Raw genomic sequence first — 26,988 nt, 5'->3', positions numbered from 1 at the left:
ATATACCTTATAATATAAGCATTAAGAAAATTAACAAACAGAAAACACCAGGAGAGGGCAGAATATTGAATGAACTCCAAAGGTACGGAGTATCTGACAAGATATGACCAAAGATCTGACCAAACAACTATTAAAACTAATCCAAACAAATAATAGTACTTACAAAACAGAATACCAAAAAAATGAAGATCAAGCATCCTAAATAATCTCTTCAAAAAAGGAAACAAATCGGACCCGGAGAATTCCAGAGGAATTAATTGATTAAACACAACATTAAAATTAACAACCAAAGTAATAACAAACTGAATGAAACCGCGACGCGATATTTATAATGAGGCAACTGCAAGAGAAATATACAACAAACTGGCATATTTATGTTGTTCTGAAGCTATTTTCTTGTGGCATTTTTATAATCAAGTATATTCAAATGGGAAATAAGCCACAATTTTACCTAAAAATGATTTTATTAACGTTTCGACGCCCAAGTCGGGTGTCGTTGTCAAAATACAAAATAATACTAAATAAACAAAAATGGTATTGCTTAGTAAAAAATTCTTCTAATAATTTATTTAATCTGACTCATTTATATCGGCAATTCAGACACGTATTATACATTTTAAAGTAGACGACTTTAAAATGATATTGCCAATATTGATGAGTTGCGTTCCTGGGACGACTTTACTAAAAGATAGTTCATTCGATTACATGAAATCAATCCCAACTCAAGAATATCCGCCACAAAAAATCATAGCATGTGATCTGTCTTTAAAAAGACAACCAAATGCAACGGTGGCAATGTAATCGAATGAACTATCTTTTAGTAAAGTCGTCCCAGGAACGCAACTCATCAATATTGGCAATATCATTTTAAAGTCGTCTACTTTAAAATGTATAATACGTGTCTGAATTGCCGATATAAATGAGTCAGATTAAATAAATTATTAGAAGAATTTTTTACTAAGCAACACCATTTTTGTTTATTTAGTATTATTTTGTATTTTGACAACGACACCCGACTTGGGCGTCGAAACGTTAATAAAATCATTTTTAGGTAAAATTGTGGCTTATTTCCCATTTGAATATACTTGATTATGGCATATTTATGTTTCGTGGACCTTAAGAAGGCATTTGACAGAGTCAAATTAAAGGACGTTATCCATTTATTATACTCAAGAGAGGTACCTCTAGGAATAATTAAAACAATCGAAAATATCTACCAGAACAACACAATACAAGTAAAAATAAAAGATGAACTAACTGATCGAATTGAAGCTCTCAATGGGATAAGACAGAGGGATCCCTGAGTGCACTACTGTTCAACCTGAGCATGAATAAGATATCGAGAAAGGATACCAAATGGAAGAAATACAACTTAAAATAATCTGCTATGCAGACGATGCAATACTAATCTCTCAAAGTGAAGATGATTTACAATGTACATAGGGTAGGCGGGGGTAAAGACCCGCACGGGGTAAAGCCACGCATTAGCTTTTTGAATTTACCGGACAATATTCTAGAGCCGGCCGTTAGGTGGGCGATCGGTAATGATACGGTTCAGTGTGTTTGTTATAAAGTTTCGTGCAGACTGAAAGTGTATTACGTGACAAAATGAGGTTAGTAGATTTTTCGTAATTTTGATCTAATAATTGTGTTTATTTAGGGTAAATTTTGTTCATATAGCGATAAGATTTACTAAAAGAGTAAATTGTCAGTCGTTATTGTGACTATTTAGATTTGTTTTCATATCATTTCATTGTATTTTATATGCTGTATACTTGTTGTAGAAGCAATTTAGTGAAATAGTTCACTATGGGGCAAAGTCCCGCAGTTAAATAGAGGCAAAAGCTCCGCATGCGGGGCTTTGCCCCTTATTGCAATTTAAAGTTAGTTACATCTTATGTTATTGTATCTAATCATTTTTTTTTGTTTCTATTTCAGAAACTATAAAAGAAAAACCCAGTATGCGGCATTAACGGAAGACAAACTAGTTGAGGCTCGTGCGTTACTTGCAAGAGGTGTATCCATTAGGGCTGCTAAAGAAATAGGTTTTCACGAATCGACTCTGAGAGGCCGACTGAAAAAAGGAGGCGGGACAAACTTGGGCGATTTTGAGCCACATTCTTCTCGTATCATGAAGCAGAAATAGTACGCCATTGCATTAATCTTGACAAACGATTTTTTGGCCTTACTTTGAAATCTCTAAGATTTCTTTTATACAAATATGCTAAGGAAAACAATATTAAACAGAGCTAAAAAAAAGAAAAAGAAACAGAGCTAGCAGGAAGAGATTTTCCTCGTAGTTTTATGAAAAGAAATAGGCTTTCCCTGCGAGTCCCCCGAAAGACAAGTGTTGCCAGAACAATGGGGTTTAACAAGGATCAATTATCTCAATATTTTGATAATTTAGAGGATGTAACGAAGAAATTTGGCTTTGGTCCAAGTCCGATTTTTAATATGGACGAGACTGGAGTTCAAACGATTCCGAATATCCTTCCAAAACATGTAGCTCCAACGGGAAAAAGAGAAGTCGCCAAGGCAGTGGCAGCAGAGCAAGGTCAAACGGTAAGCGTTGTATGTGCAGTCAATGCTTTGGGAAATTTTGTGCCTCCTTTTTTCATCTACTCACGAAAAAGAGAGAGCAGGCTTTTAATTAAGGGCGGCCCATTAGAATGAGACATGGCTGTAACCGACAAGGGATATATGAATACTCTGACATTTATGAAGTGGCTAAAACATTTTCTAAAATACACAAATGGAAGCAAAGAGAACCCAATTTTGCTAATTTTAGATAATCATGTATCACACACTAATCTACAGGTGGTAAATTTTGCAAAATCAAATAATATTGAGTTGCTTACCTTGCCACCTCACAGCAGTCACAAAACCCAACCGCTAGATCGATGTATTTTCCGACCGCTAAAGACTTATTATGATGCAGCTGTGGACTCCTGGAATGTCTCTCATCCAGAAGAAACATTTAGCGTTTATAATGTTGCAGAAACGTTTAAAATAGCATTTGAAAAAGCGAGTACTCTTGAAAATGCAGCTCAAGCCTTTCGAACTACTGGGATCTATCCCTTCAACAAAAATAATTTCTCGGAATTTGATTTTATACCATCAGAGGTCACAGATCAACCACTGGATGAAGAGCCAAGTAATGATGATCGACTGTTAATATTTAATAGTGACGAAAATCAGTTAGAAGATTTGCGTTCTGTTTCAGAAAATATTCTTCATGGTCAACCGTCTACTTAAGGTTTAATTGCCCCTGGAGCAGACCACGATGTATTACAGAAGTCCCAAACTGAAATTACACCCTCTATGAAGGAAGACGATTCATAAACTAAAATAGCAACTCCCGGAGATATAATTCCACTACCAAAAGGAAAATTAAAAGAAAAAGGGTCAGAAAAGGATTGAAATCACAATTGCTGAATTCAACACCTACTAAAGAGCGTTTAGAAAAGGAAGAAGCTGAGAAGGAGAAACAACTTTCTGAAAAGGCAGTACGAGTTTTAGAAACACAAAAGCGCCTGAAACAAAAAGTAACAAAACAACTTTTTCTCACTATGGTTGCGAAAAAGAAAAAGAAGGAGTCCAAAGAACAATCATCTTCGGAATCCGATGCTGATTATTCCATTCACGATAGCAGTTCTGAGTATGATTTTCTATCCGAGGAGGAGGCTAATTTCCAAGAAGAAGAGATTGGTAACTCACTGCAGGGCAATGAATCAATAATGATGCCAAATGACTATGCAGTAGTTAAAGTTCAAGGAAAAACAAAAAATTATTTCCGTCATTACGTAGTAAAGATTATTTCTGTCTATCAAGGAGGCTGTGATGCAGTATTTTACAGGCGTTTAACAAATACTTACAAGTTCACAGAAACAAATGAAGAGTCTTTTATTGCTGAGGCGGATATAGTTTTAAGATTATCCAAGCCTAGTGAGATGAATTCTTCAAGGTTTCATAATGCTATTGTTTTCTCGGAAGATCTGACTAGATATAATATATACTAAAACACTTGCTATGTACTTTATAAGAAATTATTTTTTTATTTTTGTAAGCCAAGAATGTTATTATAGATGAATAAAAGCGTTTTCATTTAATTATTTATGCATCTATGAACTTTTATCACGATAAGGGGAAAAGCCCCGCACCGCGGGGATTTGTCCCATTTTATGGGGCAAATCCCCGCAAATACATTTTTGAATAAATGTATACTTTTGTGGTTAACTAATAGTCAGATAGATTCCATACTTAGACACTATGTTACATAAGAAATTAGCCGAATATTTTCACTAGTAATACCACTAGAGGTCAAATTATTTCCGGAAATTTTTTTGAGATCATGAATATTTTGAAAATTTCCCGAGTCGCAGACGAGGGAAATTTTCTAAAAATATTCATGATCAAAAAAAAAATTCCGGATATTAATTTGACTTCGCGTGGTATTCGGTAAGAAAATTCCACACCAAATTTGCATTTGAAAATCCAAAGCTGCATGAACAGATTAATAGCGCGCCATAGCTTTGTCAGCAATTATTTAGGCTTTCAAATTCGTAATTTCTACTCATTGTAGTTGCATGGGAATACCATTTCAAGATAGAAAATAGTATATTCTTCAATTTTACATAAGTTTTGAGTAACTACAAGTGATAGAAAATGAATCAAAACTAAATTATGTAAACAAATAAAAACCAGTCTGTCAAAAATGTTCTGTTATTGTAAACGTCAAAAAATTTCCACTATAATTCGCTGTTGGGTACCCCACGAGCAAAAAATTTCCGATAAAATACCTCCGTTGCCATGGTGATCTGTCAAAATAACGTATTTTGATTGGTTCAAAATTACAGGTGTGGAATTTTCATACTAATTTTTAAAAAATACTTATCCGACATCTCACTACATCGATAATAGTAGATATTGCGGGTATTTGCCCCCACCTACCCTATTCTGCATCAATTTAATATAACCTTCAGAAAATTTAAGAGGGTTATCCTTTGTTTATTGGCACCAAAAAAGACAAAATGCATGGTTGCAACAACAGATCCAATAAGTTGTAAATTAGAGCTGAAGTACCAAATAATAGAACAAGTGATGGAATTTAAATATCTAAGCATCACGCTATCTACCTAAAGAAAGCTCGAAATGGAAGTGTAAGATGAAGTGAATAGAGCAAGAGTTGCAGGTTGCCTGAATAAAACTAAAACTGTATGAAGAAATAAATATATAGGAAAAGAAATGAAAGACAGAATTTACAAAACAGTTCAGACCCATAATGACATACCCGGCAGAAACATGATCTTGCACAGAGAGGAAAAAAGATTGCTAGAAATAGCATAGATGAAATCCCTCTGAACAAGGGATGGTAAGACACTATGTGACTGAGCTAGAAGTACATACCTATATACGACGGGGATGAAAGATGGAGAATATTAATTACTAAAGAAATATCTCGAAAACTTCCACTTTTCTTCCATCATCGCTTAAGTCAAATTGGCTCTAGTGGCCACTATACACTATACGAGGATACTCGACACTCAATAGTTCTATTGCCAAAAAAATAATTGTTTCATTTTTATAAATAGGTCTGGATCCCGCGTACCAAAAAAAGTTGATTAAAAGCAAGCTGAAAATTTGTTAATAGCTTAACGGTGTCTAGTCGGACAAACTTTGATGAAGGGGGACAGTGGAACAGGGAACGTTTTAATTGTGAAACAGGTGGTTTCGAACGTCAGACTACGAAAACGTCCCGTGTATTTTGTCGGACAGAACATCCAATTGATTTGTTACCCATTCATTAAACTCTCCTGCAAAAATCAGACTGCTATTTATTACCAACATAATTCCTGTCATTTGAAATGTTCTACGTGTTGGACTTATTAAAACGCCCAATATATTTGATGGATAAAATTTTTTTATATACCTATTATATAAAGTTTGCTATTGAATAAACCTAAAAACAACCTGCTAGTTTTCACAATCATAAACTTGTCATAATGACACGTTCCACAATTAAAACTTCCCCTGTTCCAGTGTTCCCATACATCAAAGTTTGTCCGACTAGACACCGTTAAACTATTAACAAATTTTCAGCTTGCTATTAATCAACTTTTTTGGTACGCTGGATCCAGGCCTAAAATAAGGGTACTACTAAGGAATATGAATTCTCTACTAATATAAGAGAAGTTTTACCAAATATTAAGAAAATCATTTAATCGGTGCGTTTACTGGAATAGAAACACAAGAGGAAAAGAAAATGAAGTAGACAAAAGACGAACAGAGAAAAGAGAGATTATATTAAATGAACGATAGGTTCACTTAATAGTGAAAATTGTAGATTTGAAAGTATCGTTAATACAGGTACTTATGTAAAAGGAAAAAATACAAAATATGGATAGGATATTCGTATATTTAGATCGTATGACCTATTTTACGAGTACCTACCTATTCTTATCTGTTTGATATGCAATAAAGTCTTATTTAAATATGGATTAATATGACTTAAATTGCTTGAATGTAAATGGACATATAAAAAATGTTATCTGTAGGCTGAATGATAAACCTGAATTATAAAATTTTTGTTTTGATATATTTTTAAAACGTTTAAAAAAATATAAACATATTGAAACAAATATTTTGTGTTTTTATCTTCGGTCATACGACTTTAGAAGTGTCTCGTTTAACCGTGTGTCTACCATGACTACTTTACCGTTTAGGTGAGGCAATGAAGCAATAAACCCCACCAAATTTTTGCAGTTGGATGCATTTCAATGAAACTTATTGCATTCGATTCGTAAGAGCTTTAGGAAAATTTGTAAACTAAAGTGATGATGACGAAATGAAAATTGCATTATCGAACAAGGAAATTTTATTTTCCAATACATTTTGAAGTGATAAAAAATGATAAATTTGTAATTTTGAAGTAATTGATGAAAATGAGTTCAATATTACTAGTCGGGGGTTTTTGGGCTCGTTGAACACGAATATTATGTCGGCGATGGTCTCCGAAGTACCTGATGCCCATAATAGACCTTGACTGTAGTTTTTTGGAAATTCAATAAAAAAAAACAGTGTGCAAAAGTCGTTGATCGGCGGTTTTTGGGGTCGCTGATCACGAATAGCATGACGGTGATGGTGTCCAACGCACCTAGTGACCAAAATGGACCCCGTCCCCTAAAGCTTTGTAAAAGTTCGATACAAAATCAATACAAACTCGTTACTCGGAGGTTTTTGGATCAGTGAACACAAATGTTATATCGGCTGATTTTGTATCGAATTGCCATAAAACTCCAGGAGAGAAAGCCCGTCCTGGTCACCAGGTGCGTGAGAGACTATCGCCGAAACGGCTTATCACGTCGGGGCTACGTGATAAGCCCCATTCTGTTTAACATATATGGAGAAGCCATTATGCGCGAAGCAAACTCAGAACGGGAAGAAGACATCCATTGGCGGCAAAAGAATCAACAACTTACGGTACGCAGATGATACAATTAACGCTTTTCGTCGAATACTTGAAAGAATTGGCGGAGCTGTTAGAACGAATAACACTCAACGAAAGAGGTACGTAATATTAATAAAAATGTTATTTCAGACAACAAAAGCAATACTTAAAATTTGTCAAATTCTTGGTTTTATTGGAACCACAAAGCGATGTTCATCAATTCATTATGTTCGTTAGTTGATCCAATGTATTACGTTTATTGAATGGATGAACATCCATTTATTAATATTACGAACACTGTTCACTGAGACTGAGCCAACGAAGACTATTCATTGAAACGACAACGTCGTTAATTGACCGACGAAGACTATTTGTTGTGTCAATAACACTTATTTCTCCGTATTTCCGTATTTCGTTTATTTCTACAATTATTTCCGTTTATTCTTACAATTAATAATTCCGTTTATTCCCACAATAAATACGGTTATTCTTACAAGCAATTATATTCATCCCTACTATGAACGTATTTTATATTGATAATTACTGAATGCATTAGCTCAATGTATGATATTAATTGATTAATAATAATTTTGCAAATCCCCCTTTTTTGTTCTAAGCCTAATGGACTTTACACTGTGTGATTTCTCATATGATTTTACTTATAATACAGTGCGCTGGAAAAAGTGTTTTCCCCTTATTAACTTATTTATTTTTAGCACATAAGCAAAACGCTTGGACAGGTCGATTTTTAAAATAATCAAAGTATATTATAACATCAAGGTTTCGAACTTTACGCGATCCCTCTTCAGGTGACAGCCACAACTTTGGTTTTTTTAAAGGAGAAGTACATCATGTGACAGCTCATTTAAAAGCGTTTCAAATAGTGATTCCAAAAATGTATAACACTTTAATCCTTTTAGAGAGCGCAGGTGCAAAATTTCGATCGAATTTTTTTTAAACGCATTCATTTTTTTGGAATCCTGAGAAAACTAATAAGAATTTTTGAAAAATTTATACGCAGAATTAAAGACTACATTATTACCGAGGACTAAAAGTCCCTTAGAATAAACAAAAAGTTTCTTTTGAATGGCATATTTGAAATTAAAAATCATACTAAATTTTCTCTTTTTCACCCCTGTGACTTACTAAAATAATCATTATAGAAGTTCTCAGGGACTTCAGACCCTCGATAATACTGTAATATTTTATTCTGCGTTTAAATTTTTCAAAAATACTAATTAGGATAATAATTAATTCTTAGGATTCGAAAAAAATGAATACGATAATAGACACACGAAAACTTCCTTCCAGTACTGACTACACTTGGAAACGAAATGAAATTATTCGACACTTCGGCAGAGGTAACAGCATTGTTTAACAAATAAAGATAAGAAAAAACCGTTACATTTCAAATGGTCAAGCAAAACATTTATTGTTTCAACAACTTCGTTTATTGTTACCATGAACGCATTGATTGTGGTTATTAAACGCAGTAGTAGATTGCTTATTGCATTCGTTGTCACAACAATCAGTTTACATCTATGGTATAATCAAATATTACTCTAATGAAATCTGTACGTTGTCACGATAAACCAAGGTAATTACTTATCATCTACGAAATCAAGAAAGTGCTTTGCTGCCAGATTTACCCTTATTTATTAAATATACGAAACTAACTTATTGGCTGAATAAATTGGGTGTTGTTGATTGATGTACTTGAGTTATTTTCACAGTTATTATTCAATCATTGTGACAATAACCAAATATATTGATCAATGTCTAAAAGTTCGTTGAAACAAAAAATTAAATTGTTACAACGAAATACTATTCAATAATCATTGTTAACAAATATTACGAACTAAATTTTTTTGAGTGAATAGAACAAGTAAGTTTGGAAGCAGAGCTGTCCATAAATAAATCACAAACAAAGGTTATGATCATAATATACAGAGAGTCTGTAAAGTGGAATAAATTCAATATCTCAAATACTAATTGTTTTTTTGGAAAATGCTCAGACCCGTCGATTAGTATTTCAAATTGTCCTTTTTGACATTCAATAAAAATGTATACAGGGTGGCCCAATTTAGAGATATGACGTCATCGTCGATTTTCTTAAATGGCAACACTGTCATTTTGATAGCTAATTTGATAGGGTTTGTAAAGTTATACATAACTGCAAAATATCAAATTTTTATTCTCTACCATTTACAAGATAATAGAAAATAACAAAGTTATATCTGTAATTTGGAATATATTCAATAATTAAAATACTAACTGTTTTTTTGAAAAATGCTCAGACCCGTCGATTAGTATATCAAATTGTCATTTTTGACATATAATAATAATGTATACAGGGTGTCCCAATTTAGAGATATGACGTCATCGTTGATTTTCTTAAATGGCAACACTATCATTTTGATAGCTATTTTGATAGCGTGTGTAAAGTTATACACATCTGAAAAATTTCAAAATTTTATTCCCTACCATTTACAAGATAATAAAAAATAACAAAGTTATGAAGAACAAGAAGAATCAAATAATAATTGAATTTATTTATTTCAATTAAGCAAATACTCATAACGTTGCCCATTGACAATTTGACAATAATTGAGGGCAACATTATGAGTTTTTGCTTAATTTATTGAAATAATTAAATTCAATTATTAGTTGATTACTTCTTTTTCATAACTTTGTTATTTTTTATTATCATCTAAATGGTAGAGAATACAAATTTGAAATTTTGCAGTTGTGTATAACTTTACACACCCTATCAAAATAGCTATCAAAATGACAGTGTTGCCATTTAAGAAAATCAACGATGACGTCATATCTCTAAATTGGGACACCCTGTATACATTATTATTATATGTCAAAAAGGACAATTTGATATACTAATCGACGGGTCTGAGCATTTTTCAAAAAAACAGTTAGTATTTTAATTATTGAATATATTCCAAATTACAGATATAACTTTGTTATTTTCTATTATCTTGTAAATGGTAGAGAATAAAAATTTGATATTTTGCAGTTATGTATAACTTTACAAACCCTATCAAATTAGCTATCAAAATGACAGTGTTGCCATTTAAGAAAATCGACGATGACGTCATATCTCTAAATTGGGACACCCTGTATACATTATTATTGAATGTCAAAAAGGACAATTTGAAATACTAATCGACGGGTCTGAGCATTTTCCAAAAAAACAATTAGTATTTGAGATATTGAATTTATTCCACTTTACAGACTCTCTCTGTATAGAAGAAATAACGACCAGCCGCTTTTTTATTCCAAGCCACAGTCTTGTTTTATTTTTGATTATTTTTAAATAAGTTATGCTTGTAAAACAATTTAAGGTACGTCCATGCTTTTGTGAATGATCCAATTTTTATCAGGCAAGGCAGTAATACACGCTACCTAATTATCTATATACAGATAACAATTATTTTAATGCTATATCCGTTATCATTTTCACTTTTTGTAGATAGACGACCAATACCACTGTTTCGTTGATGCCGCCACCACATCGAAATCGTATGAGTTTCGCAACATCAACTATAGGTACTAAATTACAATTTCAGGCTTCGTTAGCGCAACCAGCAATTACCTAAGATACCTATGCGTCTACGAGCGATAGCTAATGTTCTTGTCTTGAGAAATTGGTACCATGGTACCCAGCACCAATGGGTTTGATGGTGTAGCTCCGCAGAGCGTAACGTGATTATGTTGTGTTATTATGTCAGATTCTGCTGAGTATTATTGTTGAAAACAGTACACGTTGCACTTTTGTTACAGTAGCTATTATTTATTTATGTGTAGCAATATGTTTCGTGAAAGTTTAAACCGATTCTACGCCAGTTTTGAGTGAAATAGGCAGTGCTACAAAGATTTAGTTCGGGGGTGACAAAACTCTGTTTAATTTAAAGTTGTTGTAAGTACCATAACATTTAAATATACGGTTTGTTTATTGTAAGATACCTAAATATTGATAATCTTACATTCTATTACCGGGACTAAAGAATAAAAAAATTTAATTTTCAAATATATCGATAATATTATTAGCCCTGCCAGCTCAGTACACTAGTTGTTTGATGGTGTTTATTTATTTATAAAGATTAACAGGCCTTGAAGGCCTTCCATTGAAATTACTGTTTACAGTTATTTGTATAAAATACATTAACCATTTCTTATAGTCTTTCCATACATTTCTTTAGTTTGATTTCATTGATTTCTGTCCAATTCTTTTTCTTTCCAATTCTTGATATTACTTTTTTGTAAGTCTTCATGTATACTGTCCTTTCATCGCTTTCTTGGTCTATGTTTTCTTCTTTTTTGTTTTGGCTTTCATGATAGTACCATTTTCCGCATTCTTTCCTTTCAGAGGTGTAACCAGGATGACCCTAAGGGGGGGTTACAACTACTTGATGGTCTCTGGGGGGTATGAAATAGTAATGGTGTTAAGCGTATAGACCTCAAAGTACATCCAAATGGTGGGGTTATAACCCCCAAACCCCCCTGGTTACGCCTATGTTTCCTTTCCCATTTTTTCAATGTTTTTCTGATTTAGTAACACCAATGAGATGCTTAAGAACATTACAATATGATCAACCAATACGATCAAAAAGCAACTTTTTTCTAGCCTAAATTAATACTAAAAACTTAAAACTAAGGACACACTTACTAGTATGCCTTATTTTCTGTTAATTTATTGCACAAATATTAACCTCTAGGTACCATCACTTGCATTTTGCTCTGTTTTTCACTTAACTAACTCAAAGTGTTTCTTCTTCTCGAGTCTTCTAGCCAGATTCGTGTTGTCGAGGATGAGGATCTGGATGGTCTCAACACTGACCTGTTGAAGAATTCGTTGTTCGTGACTCTTGGCAAAATTTTCAATGGTCTTATTAACAGTACCTATCCATTTCTAGGTCCCTGTGGAGGTCACTGTTCCGATAGTACTAAGGAGCGTTGATAATGCTCCTTGGCACTTTGTTTTGGAATAGCTGGATGATGTCTAAATTACTCTTACTGGCACAACCCACAGCTGGATGACAAATGTCTACATAGGTTTTAGAATATGTTTATACAGAGTACATATTTTGCTGTAGATTGACAGTGAATTGTCTTCCCAATAGCCAATATACTTATCTGCATATGGTATCTGAGTATTATTTTCATTACCTAACAATTTTGTGTTGTTTTTTCTTGTTTACAAAATTAATGCGCACTGGCTTCATTTCGTTTAATTAAATTCGAAAGCATTTACTCCAGTTGTTAAATCTGTTAACAGAGTCTTGTAGTTTTCTTGCTGCTTCTTCATGGTCTTCACCTACGACGAAGACGGACGACAGTAAGACAGTATCATCAGCAAAGGAAGCTATTTTGTTATGATTATTCGGAGATAACACTAGTGTATAAAAGGTACAGGACTAGTCCTATCACACTACCTTGTGGTACACCTGCATTGGTTTCTTTAAGTTCCGAGTAGGTTTCTTCTTGCTTAATCCTAAAAACTTAATGACCTGAAATATATAATTCAAATAATTCTGTGTATTTTCTTGGCAAAATCCTGCTTAATTTGTATTTAAGTCCTTCGTGCCATACTTTATCAAAAGCTTGCGCCACGTCGAGGATGATAGCGGAGGAAACTAATCTATTTGGATTCCATTCCATTATCTTCAAACTATCTAGCATTAAAGTTCTTAGGAATAGCTCCTTTTTGTGCTACATTCTAATTAAGTAATCCACTCATCCATTTTAGTCCATGTCTTCAGTAATGGTGACCAATGGATTTGAGGGTGTAGATCCGCAGAGCGTAACGTGATTATGTTGTGTTATTATGTCAGATTCTGTTGAGTATTATTGTTGACAACAGTACACGTTGCACTTTTGTTACGGTAGCTATTATTTATTTATATGTAGCAATATGTTTCGTGAAAGTTTAGACCGATTCTACGCCAGTTTTGAGTGAAATAGACAGTGCAAAAAGGATTTTGATCGGGGTGACAAAACTTCGTTTAATTTAAAGTTGTAAGTACCATAACAACACTTAAATATACAGTTTGTTTATTCTAAGATAAATATTCATTGTAATACATTATACATTCTACTACCGGTACCAAATAATAAAAAAATGAATTTCAAATATAACGATAATAAATTAGCCTTCCCAGCTCAGTACACACCCACCCTTCCATGCTATTTCATTTGTTGTGGTTGTGATTTTACTTGGTAGACACATATGATTTGTGTCAAGATTTTGTAAATTACTTCTAGCAACGCGATGCCCCTATATTTTTCATATCTCATTTTGTCACCTTTTTGTGTACCTATTGGGTATATCCTTGTATTGGCGCATTCTCTTGGTGACATTCTTTCTGTTTCCCATATGCTTTTTATGAGATTATGTATTTCTTTATGCTTCCTTTTCCCTCCTGCTTTTATCATTTCCGCAGATATTTCTGTTACTCATGCGCTGAGCATCTTTAACTTCATGGATTGTTTCCCCTTCTTTTTCGTTTTGTTTAACAGCTGTGTAAAATAAATTTGTCAATTTCTCATTATGTATTTCTCTTGGTTCATTTATTAATATTCCTTTATCATTTTTCATGTATGGGATATTTTTTTGATATCCTCTTTCCATTTTACTTATTTCCCGGTAAAAGGATCTTTTTGCTTTTGTAGCAATTTCTCTTCTACGCTTTGAATTTGTTTTCGTTCTATTTTCTTTTTGTTTTTGCATCTTATCTTCATAGTTCTTCTCAATTTTCTGTATTATTGTCTGCTACTGGCATTATTCTTTGTTAAGTTTTTTATTCTTATTTTTTTACCTTTTGACACTCCTCATCGTACCATTCTTTTGTTTTGTTTTCTATCAGTTTTCATTAAGGTTTCTTTATTAGTGTCTGATTTCCTTGTTCGTTTTATTCTCTTTATTTATGTCAGCATATATTTCAGTGTGTTCAGTACCTCTCCGTTCTTCTTAATTCTTGTGAGGACCTCTTCATTTGTAATTCGGTTCATTCGGCTCTTCATAACATTCGTAATTTGATACCGAGAGATATTGTGGATCTGGTTTATCCGATACGCGCTTTTATCTTCTGGTTGTTGGTCCATTCTTCACTTATTATGGTACCAAGATAGTTGTTGTGCTTCACTCTTTCTGCGGGGGTTTAGTTACGTAGAGTTGAACTTCTATTATATTTTTCTTGCCAATTATTATGAGCTTTGTCTTCTTTGCGTGAGCTTTGTCTTCTTTGCGTTTCTATTGATTCCATATTTTTGACTCTGGTACGTGATCTTGTTCATAAGAATTTGTAGGTCTTTTAGGTTTTCCGCAAATACAATGGTGTTATCTGCATACCTGATATTGTTATAAGAGAAGATAAAGAACCTCGGAAATGTTGAGGGGGTAACTAATTCTAGTAGTCGTCGCGAATGACTAGATGAAGACGATGATGAAGATATTTTACAAAATTGTATGAAGACAATTTTTCGCTTTCAAATTATCATGACGTCATATTTGGTTAATTTTAATTAATTTTACTGCTTGACATAGAAGTGCCTCACTTTCCTCTAGTTCTATATGTACTCCTAATGAGTCTACCAAACCTTTTTGGTCAACGAAATGCAGTGCCGGATTAACCATTAGGCGGACTAGGCGGCCGCCTAGGGCCCGGGCACTTGATGTGGCCCGCAGCCCACACAAATGCATTAATTAATATTTAATTATTTAAGCAGTTATTTAAAAAAAAAATTAAAATGTTAAAAAAATCAAATAGGGCTAACTGAGACAAAAAAAAAGAAAATGGTTATTTATGATTTCCAATCAAACTCAGTTTTTTGCTTTGTCTTTTGTCAAATATTAGAAAAATACAACCGACTTCAAGACAAATTTAGCAGTTATCTTCAAAGACATTTTTATATTCCATGTTCTAATCATTCCCTCAATTTGGTAATCAATTTTGCAAGCCAATTTTGATAAAAGCTGGTAATTATTTTGGTATGGTACGTTTTTTTTTTCAATTTCTACCCACTGCTACCCACCCGTGGGCCTTATAGTCCATTCACTCACGATAAAATATTGCAAAACCTCCGGATTTTAAAGAACCTTTGGATTTGAAATAAGAGCTTGGATTGACATGAAATTTGGAATAAACATAGCTAACATGTCAAATAAAAAATGATATTGTGCCAATGTGTGTTTTTGCTCTATGCTCGAGTCCACCCCTTCACGGGGGTGAAAAAATATACCGTCAAAATACGCCCGGAAATGGATAAACTGACTAATTCTAAGCAACTTTTGTTCAATAGAGTTTTTTCGTCAAGTCAATACATTTCGAGTTATTTGCATGTGAATATCTTCATTTTTCAACAAAAAATAACACGTTTTTAGACGGTTTTTTCGCAAATAACTCAAAAAGTAAGTATTTTATCGAAAAAATATTCTTAGCAAAAATATAGCTTTTAAAAAATTGAAAAAATGGTGTATGTGTGCAGTCTGTAGACCCAGTAGAAGCAGAGTTGTAGCTAATAAAAGTAGGTTCTTATTCGTCAAATTCCAAATCGAATATTTCAACTTGAAATAATCAAAAAATGAAGCACTTTTCATGGAAAACTCATCATAACTTGTTTAAGTGTTTTAAAAAAGCATTATTCTTGTTTTTAAAAAAATTATATCATAAAAAGTAAGCAAGATATGATTTCTTGCATGCTCAGAAAAGTTGATCCCATTTTTTGGGTAAAAAGAAACTGGTGAAAATAACCCCTGTAACAAAACGATCCCTTCTACGCCGTCTATGTAGGGAACGCGTCGGTAAGACGCGTACCATAGGATAAGACTTTCCGGGAACCAACGGTTTTTAGGTAGCACAATGCATCGATGGAAACGGATGTATTTACCTGAGAAAGATACAAAAGACCTTTCTCAGTTTGCTGTTTTTATTTTAGTTAGTTAGCATTGAGACCTTGTAACGTATAGACGAAAATACACCTTTTGTTCGATTATCGTGATTTTCTTATAATCAACCCTACAACCTGAGATCATTACCCTAAGTAATCATCACATTGTCGCCCAACTCGTGGCTTGGGGATTTCGCGATAAATCGTATATTTCGGTAGTTTGAATGAAAAAGCGTGCTTCAGCATATTTGGACACTCTTTCGCGTGAAAAGTGAGTTTCGATAACTTAATCGGACTATTTTCACTGTTATAACCTCGCTAACTCCAGTTAAAATAATATTAAGTGCTTCGCTGGTTAAATAAATAATCAAGTGGACTTTTGTTTGTTAATAAATAACAAAGTGATTCGTTTTAGTTATTCAGACACTTCTGTGTATTTTTATTATGTATTAAACGATTGATTGCTTTCGGTTACGTGTAAAAACCTTGTGTTTTGTGAAACTCGGAAGTGAATTAGTGCTAGAGCTGTTCCAAGAATTGTACAGGTGGTATGCAGAAAGCTGTTGGAGGTATCCCTTATCCAAGCGTGGACACAGGAGAGCTATTTACTGGCAAGTACATTCCAATTTTGCATGACCAATCATTTTTACAATTTGCGTTCCACGCAAAACATTGAACATTCGAGTACCATAAAAATTATTTCTAAGTCGGACTCTATTTCAAGTGGATCGGTGGCAACAAACATTAACGACATGGCTCAAAACGTAGTATTGACAAACGAACAATTTAAAGAGCTGTTATCGAAATTAGCGGTACAGAGTGCTCCCGTTTCGCCGGCGTCGGTTCAAAGTGGCAACCTATCGAAATGCCATTCGCGTTTTGATGGACACAAAGACACCGACGTTAATGCTTTCATCAGCGCTGTCGAAATCTATAAAGATTGCGCATTAGTGTCGGACGAGAATGCTTTTCGGGGAATCGGTATGCTTTTCGATAATTTCGCGGCAAAATGGTATCAAGGCGTCAAAGACACTATTAAGACATGGGAGGAACTTCTTAGTCTGCTTAGAGTTACGTTCGGTCCTAAAAAACCTGCTTATCGCGTGTACCGCGAGTTATTTGCCGAGGAGCAAAACGAAAAAACAACAGTAGATGTCTTTGTTTGTCGTTGTAGGGCGGTTCTGGCACAACTAGACCCAGGCAGCCTGACAGAAGAGATCCAGTTGGATATGGTGTACGGACTATTAAACAAGGGGATTCGAGAGAAGATTTCGAGGGATTCCGTTTCCACTTTTACCGCGCTGCTTACGGCGGCACGAAAGGTCGAAGATGTGTTTGAGAAACCTTGTTCTGACGATAACAAAACTCCAAACAATCGACAAACTTACGAAAAACGTCCGCGATGTGGATTTTGTCGCGTTCCGGGTCATTCTAAGGACGAGTGTCGAAAGTTACGTGATAAACAATCTAAAGACACACCGACAATTCCGAAAGAAACCGCGAGTTCTCCGCGTACGATTAGTGCTACCGTCGGAGCATCCACTTCGAACTCGTCGCGAAATAGTGTAAACAACCCGTTATCATGTTACGGATGCGGGAAACCGGGTTTTATCAGAGCCAACTGCCCAGTTTGTAGTCATACAGTAACATCTTCGCTAGATTTCTCTTCCTTAGACACGTTTATTTCACCTCAACCCAGACCTGTTCTACGTATTAATATATTAGGTCATGAGGGCCAAGGGTTAATAGATACAGGTGCTAAACAAAGTATAGCTGGTACAACGTTGTACAACCTTTTAGAAAACAAAGGACAAAGTTTTAAGTCCGAGCAAATTTCTGTAAAATTCGCTGATGGTGTTGGGAGAACAGAACTAGTGTTGACAACTTTAGTCGATGTACACATAAGAGGTAAAACGGTGCCTACAAAGTTTATAATTTTTCCTGATGCACCTAATAAAACTCTGCTAGGTATCGATTTTTTGATAAATGCACAAATCGCTCTAGATTTTCACAATAAAGAATGGTATTTTGCAAATGACAGCACACGACAGCAGTTGCTTTTTGAAGATACAGGTACAGAATGTATTGAAATTCATTTTTGTGAAAACTTGAGACCAGATGAAGGAACGATGCTAGCGGATTATGAACGCAATCGACTGGATGAATTTTTAGAAGGTAGGAAGGATACTTTCAGAATGGGGGGAGAGCCTACAGCCTACGCTGAGCATCGCATTAACACAGGAAATAATGCACCCATCGCACTGCCACCATATCGGATGTCACCTGCAAAGAGAGAGGTATTGAAAACCGAGCTAGATAAACTCCTGGAGGAGGGCATCATCGAAGAATGCGAAAGTGCGTGGGCCGCGCCGGTAGTATTAGTACCGAAAAAGGATGGCGGTACGAGACTTTGCGTTGACTATCAACGTTTAAACGCCGTAACTACTAGTGACTCGTATCCGTTACCGCGTATGGACGATTTACTACACGCCGCGAAACGAACATTTTACATGTCTACGATAGACTTACGATCGGGGTATCATCAAGTCAACGTCGCGGAAGCGGACCGTGATAAGACTGCGTTTGTGTCACCGTTCGGGACTTTCCGATACTTACGGATGCCTTTCGGTCTCAAGGGAGCCCCAATGACTTTTCAAAGACTCATGGACCGTTTTCGTCGTGGTCTTAGTAACGTAGTGGTTTTAGGTTATTTAGACGATATCATCGTACTATCCAGCTCTTTTGATGAACATTTAAACGATCTAAAGTTAGTGTTCGATAGACTAGACCAATTTAACCTTCGGGCAAATCGGAAAAAGTGCGTGTTTGCTCGCGAAAAAGTAAAATACTTGGGACATTTGATCACTCAGCAAGGAATTTCGGTCGATCCGGATAAAACCGCTGCTATATCGGAACGGTTACCGCCGAGAAACGTTAAGGAAGTGCAATCTTTCCTTCAGACGGCTAGTTGGTTCCGCCGGTTTATAAATAATTTTGCGGACATATCCAGACCCTTGAGTGACTTAACCAGGAAAAATAAGCCATGGAAGTGGACGGAACTGGAACAGAACTCATTCGAAACACTTAAGAAGTTACTGATTACCGCTCCAATTTTACGGCAAGCAGATGAAAACCAACCGTATATCATTCGTACTGATGCCAGTGGTTACGCGTTAGGAGCAGTGTTGCTACAAGGAGATATCGATGACGAGCATCCCGTGGAATACGCTAGCAGACTTCTTACCGCTGCCGAGCGCAACTATTCTACTTCGGAAAGAGAAGCTTTAGCTGTTGTATGGGCCTTAGAAAAGTTCAGAGGTTATATTGAAGGTACGAAGATAACGCTGCAGACTGATCACCAACCCTTAAGGTGGCTGCTAAGCCTGAAAGCTCCCACAGGAAGGTTGGCAAGATGGTCACTATTGGTCCAAGGTTATAACTTAACTATCGATTATCTGCCAGGTAAACGTAACATGGTAGCCGATACACTTTCCAGACCGCCATGTGAACACAATGATGTACTGTCTTGCGAGATATGTGAAGTGCAAATTGACTTGCCTCATCGATCGGCATATGAGACCAGGGTGGAACAATTGAAAGACCCAGATGTCGCCAAAATAATTCAATCATTCGAAGACCCAAATTCGAATGAATATGTAAAATGGACAGATCGTGGATACTTGCTTACACAAGGAGTACTCTACCGTTATTCATCGGAAGAAGACGAAGAAGAGGCTCAGTTAGTAGTACCCACACACGAGCGTGAAGCCATTATGAGAGAATATCATGATGCACCGACGGCTGGTCATTATGGTATCGAACGTACGTTGAGAAGAATTGCTCAAAAATTCTTTTTTCCAGGCATGCGTCGTTTTATTGCTGAATACATTGATAAATGCCAAGATTGTCAAAGATATAAGGCCTCTAATCAGAAACCAGGTGGACTATTACAAACCCCTGTGTATGCGCAACGCTTCGAGACACTTGCCATCGACTTATTTGGACCGTTACCTGAAGGATCGAAAGGTGAACGTTGGATTCTCATAGTTGAAGACTCCTGTACTAAGTGGGTGGAGTTATTTGCCTTAACTCAAGCAACTGCACAAGAATGCGCTATGAAGCTTATTGACGAGGTATTCTTACGATTTGGCCTACCGAGAAGGATTATCAGTGATAATGGTGTGCAATTCGTGTCTGACGTGATGCAACAAGTTTGCTATGTGTTGCAAATCAAAGAGACCTTTACTCCACTCTATCACCCTTCTGCTAATATGGTAGAGCGCAAGAATAGAGACTTGAAGCCGAGACTTGCTATGCTTGTAGGAACGGAGCATAACATTTGGCCTGAGAAGTTGCCAATGGTTAGATTTGCCATGAACTCAGTATGGAGCGAGTCTACAGGACAAACCGCTGCTTACTTAACTTTTGGACGTGAGCTGCGAACTCTAGACCAAGTTAATCGAGATATTCGCCAAGTTGTAGAAACTGAGAATTTTATACCTCAAATATCTCCATACTTAAAACGCATGACTGAAACATGGCATGAATCGAAGATTAAGCATGACAACGCCCAAGATAGGCAAAAGAAATATGCTGATCGACGCCTGAAGGAACCCAGTCCATTCAAAGAGGGAGATTTAGTGTGGGCCAATACAACTGCTCCTAGTAATAGGTCGAAAGGACAGACGGCTAAATTCTACCCGAAGAGAGATGGACCCTATAGGATCAAGCGAGTGGTATCGCCTGTAAGTTATGAGCTTTGTGGAGTGGACACCCCTACTGCCCTCGGTGTGTTCCACGTATCGGCGCTTACACCTGCGAAGCTCAATGACTCTGAAGTTCCAACCCCTGTAGTGCCAAAACGAAGACGAGGACGTCCCAGGAAGAAAACTACATCTTCTGCTGGCCTCTCCTCTAACGATATCGATGCCAGGGGGGGAGACTGTAACAAAACGATCCCTTCTACGCCGTCTATGTAGGGAACGCGTCGGTAAGACGCGTACCATAGGATAAGACTTTCCGGGAACCAACGGTTTTTAGGTAGCACAATGCATCGATGGAAACGGATGTATTTACCTGAGAAAGATACAAAAGACCTTTCTCAGTTTGCTGTTTTTATTTTAGTTAGTTAGCATTGAGATCTTGTAACGTATAGACGAAAATACACCTTTTGTTCGATTATCGTGATTTTCTTATAATCAACCCTACAACCTGAGATCATTACCCTAAGTAATCATCACACCCCCTAATTAGCTTCCCAAAGGAAATTAATCCTTACCGCTTCACAAGCTACTTTACTTACGTATTGTTTATAAGCTCTGCAAGTTTTATCGGTATAAAGTGCTTATTTATAAAAGGGCTGTAGTAGAAAGGGCTTGAACAAGTCACTAATCACGAGTATGCAAGTTTTTTTATTTGGTTTAATGCCTCGACAACTAATAGCCATTGGCATGGTACAATGGATGTTTCCAATCAAGTACCTAGTGTAGTGGGTAGTGTGTGTGTCGTCATTGTTTTTGCAAAGAGACGCTAATTGTATGCGAACGTCTGCGGTCCATCCGGTGAGTACCGATCCCACAAGGATAGAAACTATTTTCATTTATTAATTTTTAATAAATCAAAAATTCTCTACCCAGGGTGTGCAAATTTTGAATAGTCATATCTTAACCAATTTTTATCTTCCAAAAAAGCAAGAATCTGAAATATTCAGAAAATCAAAACCTATATTTTTTACTCTTTAAGATTTTTGGTACCACTAATAATTTTTAAGTTATTTAAAAAAAAGACATTTTTTTCAAAATTTAAAAAAAATTATTTTATTTTAAGTCCCAATGTATTGAAATATAAGCATTGTGAACCGGTGAAACTTACAGATCATATAATACCTATACTTATGTTTTTTCAAGATTTTCATTAATTTTCAAGATTTTTGTGCCAAAAAAAGGAATCATGAATGTATTGAAATATAAGCACTGTGAACCGGTGAAACTTACAGATCATATAATATACTTATGTTTTTTCAAGATTTTCATAAATTTTCAAGATTTGTGTGCCAAAAAAAGGAATCAACATTATTTTAAGCTTTACTTGCTTAATTTTGATACTTGAAACTTGTTTAAAAAACAAAAATAAAACTTTTTAATACTTTAAAAAAGTTGTGATGATTTTTCACCGAAAAGTGCTTCATTTTTTGATAATTTACGTTGAAATATTTGATTTGGAATTTGTCGAATAAGAATATACTTTTCATTAGCTCCAGTTCTGCTTATACTGAGTCTACATACTTCATACATACTCCATTTTTTAAATTTTGTATACGCTATATTTTTTCTAAGAAATTTTTTCGATAAAATACTTAATTTTGGAGTTATTTGCGAAAACCCGTCTAAAAAGGTGTTTTTTTTTTGTTGAAAAATGAACATATTCACTAGCAAATAACTCAAAAAGTATTGATTTAGTGAAAAAACTCGATAGAACAAAAGTTACTTAGAATTAATCAGTTATCCATTATTTTGAATGTATGTTTTTTCACCCCCGAAGGGGTGGCACTCATACCCAGGGCAAAATCATATATCAACACAATATCCCTTTTTTTCTTTGGCATATTAGCTATGGAATATTAATGAGAAAAATAATCTTTTTTACATTGTCTTAATTTATTTTTGAAGTAACTACTCCCCAAAACAACATAATTATCTGTAAATTTGTTTTAAGTAAATGGTCGATATAAAGGGACCTACTTCTTATGGCCGCCTAGGGCCCCATGATGCTTTAAACCGTCACTGACGAAATGAGTTGATTCGTTGTTTTACCTCACTCTGTATCTGTACTATAAATGATTTCACAGACCAAAATAATAAAACTTGTTACATTTTCTTTCTAATTGTAATAAAACAATTTAGAAACTGCACTTTTTATTTAAATATAATAATAAATATAATTATCTTATAAAAATAATTGTTTCCGGTTTTAAACATACCACAAAGCCATCTAGAGGTCACAATCAACATTTCTGTTGCATTGATTTTTCTTTTTTACTTTCACTTTACCTGTCACATAGAAAGACAAAATAAACCATTGACCTTTATATCTCTTGCGTGTTAAATCATTAAAAATTTCGATACATTCCCCTTAATTTAAAATTTATTAGTAAATAATGGTGTTCTATTAATGTATAATAATACTCGAAATAACTTTCAGAGCCGGACTGAGGCGAATAATGTTGAATATTTTTAAATATTCAATGTTTGAACAGCTAATAAAATTTAATATTTTACAAGGTGCAAGGGAAATAAACGTATTGATAACATTTCTAAACGACAATCACAAAATTATAGCAAGCTTATCAAACGTAATGTAGGATAAATACATTAACATTAAAGGATCCTTTGGTTCATACAATAGAAGAACTACATCTGAACTACCATTGTTTACCCAATTTTTCACATGCTAAAAATAATATTATACTGTTCACTCTATCAAATCTTAAATTATCACTTAAGCCAACCCTTATTAATAATTCCTACTACTATACCCACTTATTTAAAAATACAGAGATTATCGAACAATTTAAACGAAAAATAACTCTCCGATTTCTCCTCTTAAATTGAACAACAGACGCGAATCCCAGACTCTGATTTTGTTTCCCAAAAAGAACACATGTGCTATTCTCCTCTGTTAGTGATAGTTACCACGTCGTGAAAAGTACTGCTAATCTCTCTGCTGCCTCTTCTCGAAGAGAACAGATGCGAATCTCTCTTTACTGTTGATCCCCGCAGACAACAAACGTGCATTCTTTCGAGCTGGATTTACTAGAGTTAGCCAAAAGGAATGAAAAACCAAAAATAGAGTGTACATAGTTTTGGCGACGTAATGTCCATTACAATTTAGACACAACAGAATTTACGAGTGTCTTGTATTTTTGCACTAATAATTGTATATTTCTCTAAACGATGTAAAATGCATTATCAAATACAGAGCTTCAAATATTGGAAGAATTTGGTAACTTTCTCAGCACTGCGGACCGTTTAAGTGAAAGTTTTCATATATATCCAATCCTGTTACTCCGTGAAGGAGCATAGGGCATCCACGAAGCTTCTCCATTCTCCTCTTTTTCTGACCATGGTTGCTATTTCTCCCCAGGTTTTCTTCATACTTTTGTGGTCTTCTTCAACGGTACTCTGCTTCTTCATCCTACTGCATTCCATTTGAGTGCCTGTTTTGTTATGTCTGCATTTTCTTTCCTCAGTGTATGTCCCAGCCAGTTCCATCTTTTCCTCTTTATTGTTGTTCTGATGGGTTCTTGTTTGGTTTTTTCCATAGTGCTACATTTATTATGGTATTGGGCCAATATACCTTTAGAATTTTACGTAGACATCTATTTACAAAAACTTGGATTTTATTTACATTTCCGTCAGTTATTGCCCATGTTTCACTCCCATAAAGTAGCACAGTTTTCACGTTACTATTAAATAGCCTTATTTTAGTATTTTGGCTGATCTGTGTTGATCTCCATATATTTGCAAGGGTTCCAAAGGCTTGTTGTGCTTTTCGTATTCTCTGTTTAATATCTGCTTGAGCTCCACCTTTTGCACTGATTATACTGCCTAGGTAGCAAAATTCTTGAACCTGTTTTATTTCTTGTTGGTTGATGTATAGTTTGTCACAGTTAGTTACTCCTATTCCCATCTCTACTGTCTTGTTCGTGTTGATTTTAAGACCCACTTCTGTCGATTTCACCTCTAGCTTCCTTAACATGCTCTTCATATCGTCTATTGTGTTCGCTACGAAACAGATATCATCTGCGTATTCCATATCTCTCTTTACTGTTGATCCCCGCAGATAACAAACGTGCATTCTTTCGAGCTGAATTTACTAGAGTTAGCCAAAAGGAATGAAAAACCAAAAATAATAGAGTGTACATAGTTTTGGCGACGTAATGTCCATTACAATTTAGACACAACAGAATTTACGAGTGTCTTGTATTTTTGCACTAATAATTGTATATTTCTCTAAACGATGTAAAATACATTATCAGTTAAAACCGTATTTTTGTTTGTCTTCGACAGAGCTTCAAATATTGGAAGAATTTGATAACTTTCTCAGCGCAGCGAACCGTTTAAGTGAAAGTTTTCATCCCTAATCCAAAATAGCAACAAATTCATAAAATATACCATAGAAAATCTAAATAAATATCACCCGTCAGGTCGATAGCCGTTACATATTTTCTGAAGCTAAAAATCAAGTAGGTACAGCACAGAACAAAATGGGCAGAAATCGTTAATAAAGTATATAGTCCTGTCGCCAGGGGGGGGTACAACGGCCTCCTTAATTCAGATGGACTTACCCAAGTTTTTTTTATATATTTTGACCCGTAGAATACGAATTTTTTGGGTAACAGTTGATCCGGATGTCGATAAGATTGTTATAGACAAAGAACTTGAGGAATTACATAACAGCGATTTCTCGCAAATCAAAACATATTTTTGTATTTTTTGGGTCATTTTAAGCAAAAAATATTCCTACAAGTTTTTTCGTAGAATGCATAGTTTTCGAGATAACCGCGGTTAAACTTTCAAAAAATCGAAAAATTGCAATTTTTTAACCCGAATAACTTGTGATTAAAAAATAAAGTAGCAATTCTGCTTACCGCATTTGAAAGTTTAAGTCAAATTATATCGGTTTTGATTATTTGCATTGCTAAACATTAATTTTTTTATTGTTAAACTAATCTATAAACACATAGTGTTTCCCGTGCGTAATACATGCGTTTTAACGCATGCTACGTAGAAATTGCCTCGCTTGCACTCGTAGCTACTCTACCTACTCGTTCGATTTTAAATGAGAAATCATTGAAAACATCACTCACATACTAGGTGTTTATAGCTTTGTTTAACAATAAAATAATAAATTTTTAGCAATGCAAATAATCAAAACCGATATAATTTGACTTAAACTTTCAAATGCGGTAAGCAGAATTGCTACTTTATTCTTTAATCAAAAGTTATTCGGGTTAAAAAATTACAATTTTTCGATTTTTTGAAAGTTTAACCGCGGTTATCTCGAAAACTATGCATTCTACGAAAAAACTTGTAGGAATATTTTTTGCTTAAAATGACCCAAAAAATACAAAAATATGTTTTGATTTGCGAGAAATCGCTGTTATGTAATTCCTCAAGTTCTTTGTCTATAACAATCTTATCGACATCCGGATCAACTGTTACCCAAAAAATTCGTATTCTACGGGTCAAAATATATAAAAAAAACTTGGGTAAGTCCATCTGAATTAAGGAGGCCGTTGTACCCCCCCTGGCGACAGGACTAATACGATATCACCATTTCACCATGCCTTTAAAACATATAGGCCTGGACCCCGCTTACCAAAGAAGTTGATTATTAGCAACTTAACGGTGTCTAGAACATGTCAAATGACAGGAATTATGTTGGTGATAAGTAGCGCAATCTGATTTTTGCATGAGAGTTTAATGAAAGGGTAATCAATTGGAAGTACTGTCCGACAAAATGCATGGGACGTTTTCGTAGTCTGACGTTAAAAATTTTTAACCCGTTCCACAATTAAAACTTCCCCATGTCCCAACTTTTTTTTGGTACACGGGATCCAGGCCTAATATTGACGGATA

At 34.9% G+C, this 26,988-nt stretch overlaps 1 protein-coding gene across 2 annotated transcripts in view; it reads left to right on the top strand.

The window, feature by feature from the left end:
• The first annotated feature begins 10,936 nt into the window (after positions 1-10,936).
• The window catches only part of LOC114327138 (protein quick-to-court), an 80,190-nt gene continuing 64,138 nt past the window's right edge, over positions 10,937-26,988 (top strand). Inside the window, exon 1 of one of the 2 annotated variants that reach the window (XM_028275652.2) lies at positions 10,937-11,378. The gene's annotated coding sequence lies outside the window, so the exon portion shown is untranslated. Of the gene's footprint in view, positions 11,379-13,458; positions 13,478-26,988 lie in introns of those variants that run through there. The other variant, XM_050646336.1, reaches the window with a different exon arrangement.

This window comes from Diabrotica virgifera, chromosome 3, assembly GCF_917563875.1.
Source record: "Diabrotica virgifera virgifera chromosome 3, PGI_DIABVI_V3a".
Lineage (NCBI taxonomy): Eukaryota > Metazoa > Arthropoda > Insecta > Coleoptera > Chrysomelidae > Diabrotica > Diabrotica virgifera.
This window is presented reverse-complemented; position numbering and strand designations above follow the sequence as displayed.